The sequence below is a fragment of the Microtus ochrogaster genome, unplaced genomic scaffold, assembly GCF_000317375.1.
Source record: "Microtus ochrogaster isolate Prairie Vole_2 unplaced genomic scaffold, MicOch1.0 UNK4, whole genome shotgun sequence".
Lineage (NCBI taxonomy): Eukaryota > Metazoa > Chordata > Mammalia > Rodentia > Cricetidae > Microtus > Microtus ochrogaster.
Window position 1 is genome coordinate 4,858,903 of NW_004949102.1, and position 14,288 is coordinate 4,873,190.

A 14,288-nucleotide genomic window follows, 5' to 3' on the forward strand; every position below is an offset into this window, starting at 1 on the left:
AAAAAGTAGAGGACCTGGATCACTCATTCAAAGAAAATGTAAATTTTTTTTAAAAACTGAATGGAACATGCAGAAACCCTGGGATACTACTTTAAAAACTAACTAACTAACTAACTATATGTATATATGGAGAAGAAACCCAGATTAGGTCAAAGGCACAAAATATTTTCAATAAAGTCATAGAAGAGAAGTTCCTGAGTTCTAAAGAGATGCATGTCAATATTCAAAAAGTATATTTTACACCAAATAAAAAACTCCACGTGTAAAATACTTGAAGAATTCAGTGTACAAAACAAAAAGATATTCAAACCACAAGAGCTAAAGACCAAGTCACATGTAAAGGAAAACCATCAATAGAACAGCTGGGTTTCTTATTTTATTTTTTTTAAAAGAAAGCAAACTATCTTATTTCATTTTACATACCAATCCCAGTTCCCACTCCCTCCCCTCCTCCCAGTCCCTCCACCTCCCCCTATCACTCCACAGAGAGGGTAAGGTGCATTGCTTGAGGAAGTACTAAGTCCGTCCCTACTATATCTAGGCTAAGCAAGGTATCCATCAAAAGAGAATAGATTCCAAAATGCCAGTACAAGCAGTAAAGATAAATGCTGGTGGCATACAACTGTCAACCACATTCACAGGGTCTAGTTTAGTCCTGTGCTGGTTCCTTCCTGTCCAGCTTCCATTAGCTCAGGTGTCCCCATCACCCTTTTGACATCTTTGCTCATGTTCTCACTCCTTCCACTCTTGAACTGGACTGTGGGAGCTCAGCCCAGTGATCCACTGGGGTCTCTGCCTCTGTTTCCATCAATTTCTGGATAAGGTTCTATGGTGACATTTAATATAGTCATCAGTCTGACTACAGAACAAGGCCAGTTCAAGCACCCTCTCCAGTACTGCTTAGAGTCTTAGCTGGGGTCATCCTTGTGGATCCCAGGGAATTTCTCTAGTTCCAGGTTTCTTGCTAGCCCCATATTGACTCTTTCAATCAAAATATCTCTTTCCTTGCTCTTATCTCTGTCCACCCATCTTGACTATCATGTTCCCTCGAGGTCTCCTGCCTTCCCTTCTCCTCTCCTCCTCCCCTTCTGCCCTCCCTTCTCTCCCCATTCCCATGCTCCCAATTTTGTCAGGAGATCTTGTCTATTTCCCCTTCCCAGGGGGATCGATATATGTTTTTCTTAGGGTTCTCCTTGTTACTTAGCTTCTCTAGGGTCGTAGACAATAGGCTCATTATTCTTTTTGTTGTACCTAGTATCCACTTATGAAAGAGTACATACCATGTTCATCTCTCTGGGTCTGGGTTACCTCACTCAGGATGGTGTTTTCTAGTTTCACCTATTTACATGCAAAATTCAAGATGTAATTTTTTTTTTACTGCTAAGTAATACTCTAATGTATAAATGAGCTACATTTTCTTTATCCATTCTTCAGCTGAGGGGCATCTAGGTTATTTCCAGGTTCTGGCTATTACAAATAATGCTGTTATGAACATAGTTAAACAAACGTCCTTGTAGTGCGATTGAGCACCCTTTGGGTATACGCCCAAGAGTGGTATTGCTGGTTCCTGAGGCAGGTTGATTCCCAATTTTCTAAAAAACCACAATACTGATTTCCAGAGTGGTTTGTACAAGTTTGCATTCCCACCAGCAATAGAGGAGTGTTTCCCTTACTCCACATCCTCTCCAGCATAAATTATCATTGGTGGTTTTATTCTTAGCCATTCTGACAGGTGTAAGGTGGTATCTCAGAGTTGTTTTGATTTGCATTTCCCTGATCACTAAGGATGTTGGACATTTCTTTAAGTGTTTTTTGGCCATTTGAGATTCTTCTGTTGAGAATTCTCTGTTTAGATCAGTACCCCGTTTTTTAATTGAATTATTTGGATTTTTTTTTTTTTGGTTTTTCGAGACAGGGTTTCTCTGTGGTTTTGGAGCCTGTCCTGGAACTAGCTCTTGTAGACCAGGCTGGTCTCGAACTCACAGAGATCCGCCTGCCTCTGCCTCCCGAGTGCTGGGATTAAAGGCGTGCGCCACCACCACCCGGCTAATTATTTGGAATTTTGATGTCTAATTTCTTGAGTTCTTTATATATTTTAGAGATCAGTCCTCTGTTTGATGTGGGGTTGGTGAAGATCTTTTGCTATTCATTAGGCTGCCTTTTTGTCTTATTGACTGTGTCCTTTGCTTTATAGACGCTTCTCAGTTTTAGGAGGTCCCATTTATTAATTGTTGCTCTCAGTGTCTGTGCTACTGGTGTTATAGTTAGGAAGTGGTCTCCTGTGCCAATGCATTAAAGGCTACTTCCCACTTTCTCTTCAGTCAGGTTCAGTGTGGATTTATATTGGATTTATATTGAGGATGTTGATCCATTCAAACTTGAGTTGGGGATAGATATGGATCTATTTTTATTCTTCTACATGTTGACGTCCAGTTATGCCAGCAGCATTTGTTGAAGATGCTTTTATTTCCATTAGAGAGGGACCCAGCCAATCACCTTGCTTGTAGGGCGGGGTCCCCTGAGGATATTTTTTACTTATAAAGATTACGGGCGTGCTCCCCACCTCCCTTTCTGCTTTCCTGTTCTCTGCTGGAACTTCTGGTTCTGTAAGTCTATTTCCCAATTAAAGCTGTATATATTATTACAATTTCTGTCTGACTTCATTTAAGCCGCTACATTTCATTGTATAATTTTAGCTTCTTTGTCAAAAATCAGGTGTTCACTGGTGTGTGGATTAATATCTGGGTCTTCTATTTGATTCCATTGGTCAACCTCTCTGTTTTTATACCAATACCAATGTTTTCATTACTGTAGCTCTGAAATAGAGCTTGATGTTAGGGATGATGATGCCTCTGGAAGGAAGCTCCTTTATTGTATGGGATTGTTTTGGCTATCCTGGTTTTTTTTATTTTTCTATATGAAGTTGAGTATTGCTCTTTCAAGGTCTGTGAAGAATTATGTTGGGATTTTGATGTGGATTGCAATGAATCTATAGTTTGCTTTTGGTAGGATTGCCATTTTTATTATATGGATCCTACCTATCCAAGAGAATAGGAGATATTTCCATTTTCTGGTATCTTCTTCAATTTCTTTCTTCAAAGACTTAAAGTTCTTGCCAAACAGGTCTTTTACTTCTTTGGTTAGTGTTATCCCAAGATATTTTATGTTATTTGTCACTATTGTGAAAGGTGATGTTTCCTTGAGTTCTTTCTCAGCTTCTTTATCATTTATATATGGGGGGGGGCCTTACTGATTTTTTTGAGTTGATCTTGTATCCTGCCATGTTACTGAAGGTACTTATCAGCTGTAGAAGTCCATGGTAGAGTTTTGGTGTCACTTATATATATTATCATATCATGTGCAAATAACAAAAATTTGACCTCTTCCTTTCCAATTTGACTCCCCTTGATCTCATTTTGTTGTTTAATTGCTATAGCCTGAACTTCAATAACTATGCTGAAGAGATATGGAGTGGTCAGCCTTGTCTTCTTCCTCTGTGTATATATTATGACTTCCAGTTTGGTGTTTTTATGGAATTTCTGAGCGTGTGTGAGTGGGCCTTTGAGTATATATCTGTTTCTTGTGTCTTTTCTTCGATTCTTTTCCTTCTTTTTGTTTTTGTCCTATTGCAGTGTGTCAGTTTTTATTTTATCTTATTACATGTTATTTTATTATTATCCTTAGAAACTTATTTGTTTTCTAATGAGAGACATAAGAGGGTGAAAGGAGATGGGGAGTAACTGGGAATATAGAAGAAAGGAAACCGTAAGCAGGATATTTTATGTGAGAAAAAACATCCATTTTCAATGGAATAAATAAATAAATACATACATACATACATACATACATACATACATACATACATACACTTTGAGATTTCATTTAACCCCAGTCAGGGTATCTAAAGTTAAAAGAAGAAAATGACAACAAAGCTACTATCGATAGGGAAAGGGGTGCTATACACTGTTGATGGGAGTGTAAATTGTTGCCGCAGCTATAGAACGCAATGTGGGTGTTCCTCAAAAAGCAAGAAAATCTACCAAATGATTCCGCTCAAACACTCTTGCATATATACCCAAAGGACTCTGATTCCTACTACAGAGACAGTTGTTCGTCCATGTTCATTATTGCTCTATTCACAGTAGCCAGGAGATGGAAAGAGCCTCAGTATCCATCAACTTAGGAGTGCATACAAAAGTGGGCATATTGACACAGTGGAATGTTACTTAGCTGTTAAGAAACGTGAGGTGTGCTGTTAATTTAGAGCTAGACATAATTCTTAGTGGAATAACCCAGACCAGAAGGACAAATACATTCCCTCTCTTATGTGTATACCCGCTTTGAATCTTTAGATGTATATGTTTGAATTGGAGTACCCGTAGGATTCAGGAAAATAGGGAGCATTGGGATGGTCGAAGGGAGGGGAGATAGAACACAAGAGGAAATAAGTAGAGTGGGGGATGGGAGTACAGGGTAAAGAAAGGAATATGAGAAACGGTAGCTAACACTAAAGACCTTTGAAATACCGTATAGAATTCCACTACTGTAGAGGATTCCTAAAATAGAAACATAAACGTATATGAAAAGAATTTTTTTCAGATGCTTCTTTAAAAGAGAGGGAGAGAGAGAGAGACAGAGAGAGACAGACAGAGAGACAGACAGAGAACATGAGCACATGGTGAGTTTTCTTTTTTTTTTAGACTTATTTATTTATTATGTATACAATATTCTGCCTCCATGTATGCCCGCACACCAGAGGAGGGCACCAGATCTCATTACAGATGGTTGTGAGCCACCATGTGGTTGCTGGGAATTGAACTCAGGACCTCTGGAAGAACAGCCAGGGCTCTTAACCACTGAGCCATCTCTCCAGCCCGTGAGTTTTCTACATAGTGAGTTTGAAGCCAACCTAGGCAGCATGAGACTCTGTCTCAAAGAATCTAACAAAATCTACCAGGGACTGGACAGATGGCTCAGTGGTTAAGAGCACTGGATGCTCTTCCAGAGGACCCAGCTTTGGTTCCCAGCATCTATATGGTGGCTCAAAACTGTTGATAACCCCAGTTCCAAAGGATCGAGCATTGTCTTCCAGCCTCCAGGCACTGCATTCACATATATACATGCAGGCAAAATACCCATGCAGCAAAACAAAAATAAATAAATCTTTACCCCCCCAAAAAAAGAATTTAAATGGCATTACACTATAACAAAGAGCATAATAACCCTCCTAGATACTGTAAGTTATCAAATTAAAAGTTCAGTGCCAGCAATGAGTTACTTCTTTTGTAGTTGTTGGTCAGAGGGGTCTATAACTCATGCATTAAGGGTCATTGCTCTTGGTTGCCCTCCAGAATCTGACAGTAAGGCCACGTTGCTGAAGATGCCACATACTTAAGTCACACAGCATGGAGAAATCAAGCTGGTACTGGCCTAGAAGCTTTATTTCTGCTAATAGCTCTCAGTGGCAGAAGATGTTGTGCATGTTACCAGGGGAGAAAAGGAATCATTGCTCTTATAGGTTCGTCAACTGTGAAAGCTAAGCAACAACTTCCCTGGCAAAAAGAGTCCCTCGGATGCAATAGTGGCATGAATGCCCTGGGCACAGCTAGCTGCTTTCAGATAGAACTGAAGGCCCACTCCACAGAACAGTAGTCTCTCCTGGTGCTGTCAGTGGGGACAAGAACCTGTAACTAGGTGAAGCTACATTCCCAAAGGGAGAACCTGCTGCTTTTATCCTGCTAAGTGGACACAGTCTTGAACCAACTTCTAAGGTTTATTATATCCATAAATTCATGTACCTCTCAACCTCATCAGAGAAGCTTCTTTTTGCAGTGGAGAGCAGTTGACATGGAATCCCAGACAGGTCAACATGCAGAGAATAAGATACTGTGGAATGTGTAGCCATAAATGGGACACCATACCATCTCTACCCAAGGCTCAGAGATTATTACAGAAAAGGAGAATCAAAAATCATAATGGACAGAGGAACAGATGACTACAGCAGAACAGTATTTTCTGGACCCAGCAGGGCTATTGCAGAGATGAACTAGGATGGTTGTGACGATCTGCACAAGATTGGGCAAACCAAAACCCCAGCAGAGGATAGGGCTCATAAAGTCCCACGTCCTAGGTGAAGAGCTATTGGCAGTTGATGGCTTCTGGACAAGGGAGAGAAGCTTTTCTTCCAGGATGGGACCCCTGAGAAGCTACCCATGGTCCAGCCGATGGCCGTATATCCCTATATATACTGGCAGCATTAAGTCTACTTAGTGCATTCTGAAAATATATACATCAAATTAGTAGGGAAATCGTGGCTGGGAGTTGAGAGGAGGCAAAGGGGAGAGAATAGAGAATACACTTGATCAAAATGCATTATATTCATGTAAGAAACTCACAAAATTGAAAAAACTGAAAATTGTTATAGTGGAATTTTTCATTAGTACCTCTATTATAATCTAATCATAATAATAGCAAATTCATCACTAAATTCAGACAATATATTTTTCTCCCTGAACCCTCATAAAGATACTGAGTTACATAGTATCCACTTACAAATAAGGAAACACCATGTCTGAGCTAGCATTAAATCCCAAGTTTAGAGGTTGTACCTCAAGTTACCTGTAATCTGATGGTTCCTAAAATTTTAGCTACCACTCAGACTTGCCGTTGGAGCCAATGAGCTGTGTTTCTAACTACCCACGAAAAAGCCGATGTGAACTTCCCCAGGCATCTCAAAATAAACACTACCAAAACTAAGTTTACCCTCTCTCTCACCAGACCTGTTCTTCCCCTTCCATGGTTTAATAACAGCGTTGCTATCCACTCAGCCACGGCAAGGCAGAGTTCTGACTCCAGGGAACATTGAAAGCTGTAAAGCAACAAAAATTACTGGTACAAGATCTCTCTCCTACTAACCCCTGACATCTCACCTACCAAGCTCTTGGTTATAAAAATAAAATTTTCTGCCCAAATATGCACCGTCATTTTTTCACCCAAAACTTCATTTCTAGGCCACTGAAATAATCACCACTTTGGTCCTGCTAACCACCAATCACTTTAATATTCTTTCCCCATTCGACACACACAGTTACGGCCCAAGGAACTCTAATGATACCACCCGAATTTTTTTTTTTTTTGAGAGGATCTCACAATATATCCCAGACTGGCCTTCAACTCACAATCCTCTTGCCTTGGGCTCCCAAGTATAATTATTCCTGGCTTCAAAGTCCCTCTTGACTGCCAACTACACACATATTTAAGATAGATACTGACAAGAAGCACTAGTTTAAAATACTGATTGTTTTGGAGGCAGTAAAACTTGGGAGTTCTATCTCCAAGGTTTTGTTTTATTTCTGGTTTTGGTTTCGGTTTTCAATCCTAAGCAGGCGAGAACTTTTCTCAAGGTTCAGTGACCTCCGCTAATTTTAGGGTTATGAAAATCAGTTGATAAAGAAAACCCTCCACAGAGCTGGACCACTGTGCACACTATATGATGCTGTACCTTGTATTCCCGCAACTGCACATGCTCTGTCCTCCAAACACAGTGAATTTTTCATCCTTTGGAGAACTTGAAGCAAAGAGTAGGAGAGGAATGTAGGACATAGAACTTCAGAGGAAGAAATAAGACAGAGGTATTAGCTGTGTGAGTGTTTCTGATCACATTCTACCAAGGTGTGCACACTTAAACAGGAAATAAGTGGACCCTCATGGAACTGAAAAGCTGCATGGCAAAGAACACCATCGTTCAAACAAAGCGGTAGGCTACCGAATGAAAAAAAGATTTTTTTACTAACTACCAATCTGATAGAGGGCTAATATCCAAAATATATAAAGAACTCAAAAAAAAAAACAGACATTAAGAAAACAGACAACCCAATTTAAAAAAAATAAGGCACAGATCTAAATACAATTCTCAAAGGGGGAAATACAAATGAATGAAAAGTACTTAAAGAAATGTTTCATATCCATAGTCATTCGGGAAATGCAAATCAAAACTACTCCAAGATTTCATCTTAGACTAGTCAGGATAACCAAGATCAATAACACAAATTACAGCTCATACTGAGAGGCTCTGGAGTAAGGGAATTCTCATCCATTGCTGTTAGGAGTGCAACCTGTACAGTCACTGTTGAAGTCAATGTGGCAGTTCCGCGGGAAGCTAAGAAAAAAACCTACCTAAAGATTCAGCTATACCACTCTGGCTTATGCCCAAAGAACACTTTGTCCTACCACAGAGACATTTGCTTAACCATGTTCATTGCTGCTCTGTTCATAACAGCCAGAAAGAGGAAACAGCCTAGATACCCATCAATAGATGAATAATAAAGAAAAATGGTACATTTAAAAAGTGGAGCATTACTGGTCTGTTGAAAAAAGGTGGTATGGTGGTGCACACCTTTAGTCCCAGCACTCAGGAGGCAGAGGCAGGTGGGTTTCCGTGAGTTCGAGGCCAGCCTGGTCTACAAAGCGAGTTGTTCCAGGACAACCAGAGCTACACAGAGAAACCTTGGCTTGAAGAACAAAAAAAAAAAAAAAAAAAAAAAAAGGGAGGAGAACAAGTGTCAAGTGTAGTGGTATATTATTTGTATTTTGATAAATAAATCTTGCCTGAAAACCAGGGGCAAAGATAAAACCCCTAGAGGTCAGGCAATGGTGACATACACCTTTAATCCCTGGATTTGGGAGACAGAGTTAGCTGGATCTCTGTGAGTTCAAGGCCACCCTGGGCTATACAAGATCAATGCAGAAACAAATCCAGGTGGTGGCAGCCTACACTTTTAATCCCAATCCTAGGGAGTCGCATGCCTTTAATCCCAGCACTAGAGGGAATTTGCCCAACTTTGGTAGAGGTAAGACGTCTCTAGTGGCTCGACTTTGTTCATCTGGTTTTCAGGCTGAACCCCAATTTCTGCCTCTGGGTTTTTATTATCCATGCTATGAACAATAAATAGAACTAGAAAAAAATTATCCTGAATGAGATAACCCAGACCTAAAAGGACAAGTATGGTATATATTTGCTTATATGCAGATGTTAGCTATTAAAGTCTTCAATAAATGAGTTATAATCCATATAGCCACAGAGGTTAAGTATAGAGTAAGAGAATATGGGGGGAGGCATGGAGCTCCCTAGAAAGGGGAAATCAAATAGAAAGTTATGGGTGGACTGGGGTAGGAACAAGAGAATCAAACTGGAAGGAGAGGCAGAGAGGCAAGGGAGGAAACACAAGAAAGGACAGCTAAAACTAAGGGCCATTGGAGGGGTTATATGGAAATCTAATACAGTAGAATCTTTCCAAAATATACACATGTATGAAGGTGATCTAAATGACATTGCCAAATAATGGGCCAGAACCCCAACTGGAAATCTCTCACCACCAAATGAAGCTTCCAGTGCTGGGAATGGGTTACATCTACTCAAGTTGTAGGCCAAAGGGTTCCCATGGAAACCCCAAACGATCCAGGCTATTGCCAGCGCTATTGGTTGCTCTCCACAGATTTACAGTAAGGCCTGAAAACAACACCCACACAACCCATTGAGCACAAAGAAGTCGAGCTCATGCCTACCTAGAGCCTTCACCCCTATGTCCTAGTGTTCATGCTAAGGCTAGGTCCTCAGCATGCAACTAAAGGAGAAAGGTAAACACCAGCCCAGCTACAAACCCTCCAATTTACAATGATGACTTGCCTTGAAATTTTGCTATTGTAATAGGAGTCCCAAGGCTTATGAGAGTGCCACTATCTGATTGAATTTAAGACCCACTAAGATGGAACCCATCCATAACACTGCTAAGGTGGCTAAGAATCTGAGAGCAGATAGGCCAGGGACCTGGCAGAACAAAGACTACTCTTCTCCTAAAGATGAAATGACTACAAATGACAATCTACTATCTCATAGATCGGTGCCTTGATCAGCCGTCATCAACAAAGCTTCCTCCTTCAGTAGATGGCAGCAAATACAGAGACCCACTGCCAGACAATGTGCGGGGTGAGTCACACTCGGTCCCAAATGAGCTATCTCCATCAAATGCCTCCCCTCGAGTCTCAAACTACTAAAGAGGAGGCAGAAAGAGTGTGAAAGTCAGAGGGGATGGAGGGTACCGAGGAAGCAAGGCCCTCTAAGCACAGCAGAACCAATGTACATGCGGACTCACAGAGACGAAGGCAGCATGCACGTGGCTTTCAAGAGTTTATGCCAGATGGGTCCTAGTACTGAAAGGGGACACAAGCCCACATCCCTAATCCAGAGATATCTCCCAATTTAAAAAAAATAAAACATGGGGTTTCTTCAACAGAGTCTCACTGTATGCAAACGGCTTTTAAGGCCAGGTTCCATGCCCAGCAGTCAATGCCAGCACAAAAGGAGCCCATATAACGTCTCTGGTGGACTTTGTCTCTTGATGTTTTGTCACGACATGTTTATTTTTACCTTGCAGATCTTTTGCATATATATTTTGAGTTCCAGTTCTGCGTTTTTCTGGGATTTCTGTGTGTACAAAAGTGTGTCTATGTGTTTCTTGTTTTTTTTTTTTCCTTTGGTTTTTTTCCCTGTTTGTTTGTTCGTTTGCCCTATTCTGTTTTTTCTTTTATCTTTTATTTTATTATTATTCTTTAGATACCTGTTTATTTTCTAGTGAGAGAAAGAAAGGGTATGGATTAGGATGGGAATGGAGGTAGGTAGAATCTTGAGGGATTTGGGTGAGGTGAAACCATAATCAGAATAAATTTCATTTTTAAAAAAAAATCTAGGGGCTTTTGGGACGCGCGCGAGCAAGGTCAGACGCAGGGAATCTTATACCTCACGGCTTAAGAAATGGCTTCGCTTTCAGAATATGCACTGCGCATGTCTCGTTTAAGTGCCCGAATCTTTGGTGAAGTGGCCAGGCCCACCGATTCAAAGTCCATGAAAGTGGTGAATATGTTCAGGGAGCAGCCCTTGGCCAAAAAGAAAGAGACTTACGACTGGTATCCAAATCACAACACGTATTTTGCACTCATGGGCACACTCCGTCTCCTTGGCCTCTACAGAGATGAACATCAGGATTTTAAGGATGAGCAAAGAGGTCTAAAGAAGCTCCGTGGGAAGGTGAAACCAAAGAAAGGAGAAGGGAAAAGAGCTACAAAAAAGAAATAGTACCAGCTTGTCAAGAAAGAAAATTTCTTCCTCAGTGACTAAGAAAGTGTATCTCATTATCTTTTCATATATTAGAGGAATGTGACCTTCCTCAGTAGACACCAACCCTGTGTTCACATCCACTTCAGTTAAATTATAACTGGTTTCTTGAAGATATTCTAATTCTTCAAAATTATACTTACTTTGGTTTTGTAATATGAAGTTTACCTAATTCTTTAATGGAATGAATAAACTATTGTCTTGTGATTTGTTTAAAAAAATCTATTTTCAATGAAAGCAAAGTAGAAGCTTTAGAAGGTTGGGCCTCGCTGAAGGAAGCCAGTGGCTGGGAGCATACTTTTGAGGACTGTAATTGGTTCCTTTTTCTCTTCCATGAGATAAATATTCTCATTGCCACAGTGTTCTGTCTCAGCATCCCTGGGGCCAAGGGCTATGATCTGTCAACCACAGTGACAATAGAGCCCTCACTACACACCTCCCACTGAGCCTTCAAACACAAAGCTCTCCCCCAGTCCTGTCAAATAGGCCACATTCCATCACTTTTTTCCAAGAGTCTTTACTGAGAGAAGGATGTCATTTGCTCTTATGTAACAGCATGACCAACAAATTTAGAAAACTTAACATTGATGTAGAGCTGTTATTCCACCTACAGTCTGTATCATAAATATGATAATGCCTCATCATTTTCCAGGCTTTGCTGTCATCCCTGTAGTTCTCTTGATGGAAGGCCCAATGTGGACATCTTGTCATTGCATCTAATGTCCTTTAACCCATAACAGTTCTTTGGCCTTTCTTGGCCTTCATGACATTTGAAAGAAACTTTTGAAGCAAACTGTCTTATAGAATGAGTCACTTTGGATTGATCTGATGGTTCTTCATGACTAGATTGAGTTCATGCACTTTTTAAAAAGTGGAAGATAGATCTTTCTCAGGTTGACACACGCAAGAACAACATGGTATCTATTTGATATTAATCTTGATCACTGGCTCTAAGAGAGTGGTTCTCAACTTTTCTAATGCTGCAACCCTTTAATACAGTTCCTCTTGTTGTGGTGACCCCCAACCACAAAATTATTTTGTTACTACTTCATAACTGTAATTTTGCTACTGTTATGAATCATAATGTAAATATCTGATATTCAGTATATCTAATATGCAACCCCAGTAGGGGTCATGTGTTGTGGAATATTCCTTTACACTGGGTGAAGATATGTCACTGTGATTGGTTTAAACAGAAATCTAAATGGCCAATAGCTAGGCAGGATTTTCAGGGCAGAGAGAACGCTGGGAAAAAGAAGGTGGAGTTGCCAGCTGGAGTGAGAAGATACATAGAGAGTACAGAGTAAAGGCAATCAAACCACATGAAAGAACATAGATTAAAATGTATGGGTTAGACTTGTTCCTAACTAGGTCTTATAACTTGTCAGTCAGCACCAAATCATCCAGTGACTGCTGAAGGCAGCAGGGGTGGTGGGGGTGGCAGCAGCACCACTGTTCCACTACTGCTCAGAAACTCTTCTGGCACCTGGTAGGGAATGCCTACATGTAGTACCCAGCTTTCTAAAGTTAATGACTTTGCCTGGAACAAATTGCTTAGATAGTCAGTGATTTTTTTTTTATGATCTTATTCTTGGAAAAGCTGTCAAAGCTCTGGATAACCAGGTTTCATTTATGCAACAGGAACAAAGTTGCTCAGAAATGAACCAAGTACTGTAAGATGTTCAAAAATCCCCCCACAACATTGGTTCTCTTTTCCTATTCTCATGTTAGACTAAGAACTATCTAACACTATAGCTGAGGAGAGAAAACGCATCTTGGAAGCCTTCAAATCTCGCTCTTCCTCATTTAAGACACACAACCCAGCCAGAGACACAAAGAACAGTGGTGCATATGTAGGCTGTATCTAATATGTAAGATGCAGGAACAGACTTGGTTAAACTTGGATGCTCTATCTGAAAATATGAGAAGCCTATCTTGCTTAGCATTTGTTCTAGCTGGTTCTTAGGATTTTGTTCAAAGACAAAGAAGAAATCCTATCTTCTGGGAAGTAAAGGAGAGACAGCAATCTACCACCTGCTAATTCATCCCCAAATTCCCTTAGTGCTAATAAGAGACAGAAAAAAAATCAAAAAAAAAAAATAAAGAGGTGACAAGAGGAAAAGAAACTGACTAAGACATAATGAGTCATTTTTATGCCAGGCAGCAGGCTGGAGAGGTGAGATTCAGAACCCACTTGCAAGCAAACGGAAAACCATTGCCAGGCTTTATTTCAACTTTTGTATGACCTCTGAGCATGTGAGAAACGGAAATGTGTACTCTCTTCCATAGTTTGCTCCGAGCTCTAGTAAAGCATCATTTTCCCCAACCTGAACTACTCTCACTCTGAGACTTCTATGAGTCAAAGTCAGAGATTGGCAGAAACTGTCATTGCACTGTGAGGGAAAGAGAAATTGGACACTCATGGCAGACACACAATAGCTACATGCAACACAAACCACGCCCAGAATTCCCACAACTGCCTGGGTGCCACACACTTTTTAAAAGGTTTAAACAGGAACACAATCCCCAGAGGGAGCTCTGAAAAAGGAAGGCTAGAAACCACGCTCTACTTGCAACATAAAAATGGGAAGATGTTATTAACTTCAAATACACATGGGGGTGTTAGATGGAAAAGGGAAACGGGTATATTTTAAAAACATAGTCTTGCTGTAGTGTGAGAAGCCTGGAAGGATAAAGTTCAGGAAAATAATCGCTGAACCAAACTGAAATAAAATTGAGTGGACTTTCGTGGGAGGTAGTAAATTCCCCTCTACTTGAAATTTTGGACTATGCCCTTGACAAACTATTGTTGTGGTGGAGGGGGAATAACTTGAAGTTTGTCGAACCCTGGAATTATGTTAAACTGGAAGGGGTACACTGATACCAAATCTTAATCCAAATTTCAAGACTCTGTACTCAAAAGTAGAAATACAGTAAATGTGAACAATCTTGTCTCACACAAACTGTGCAATAAGAAGTGAGATTTATACTTTCTTACCCTTTCTAGTTCAAAGTTGCATATTTTTTCCTTGCTGGTCTCTTCTGTAAACTGAGACACACACCAATAATTTCACCTATTGATAGGATCAGGCATTGTTATTGTATTGTCTATGACTAT

The 14,288-nt window shown here is 40.3% G+C and overlaps 1 pseudogene; it reads left to right on the plus strand.

Annotated features, from left to right (window-relative positions):
* The first annotated feature begins 10,752 nt into the window (after positions 1-10,752).
* On the plus strand, positions 10,753-11,387 carry LOC102001685 (annotated as a pseudogene).
* Positions 11,388-14,288: the final 2,901 nt, after the last annotated feature.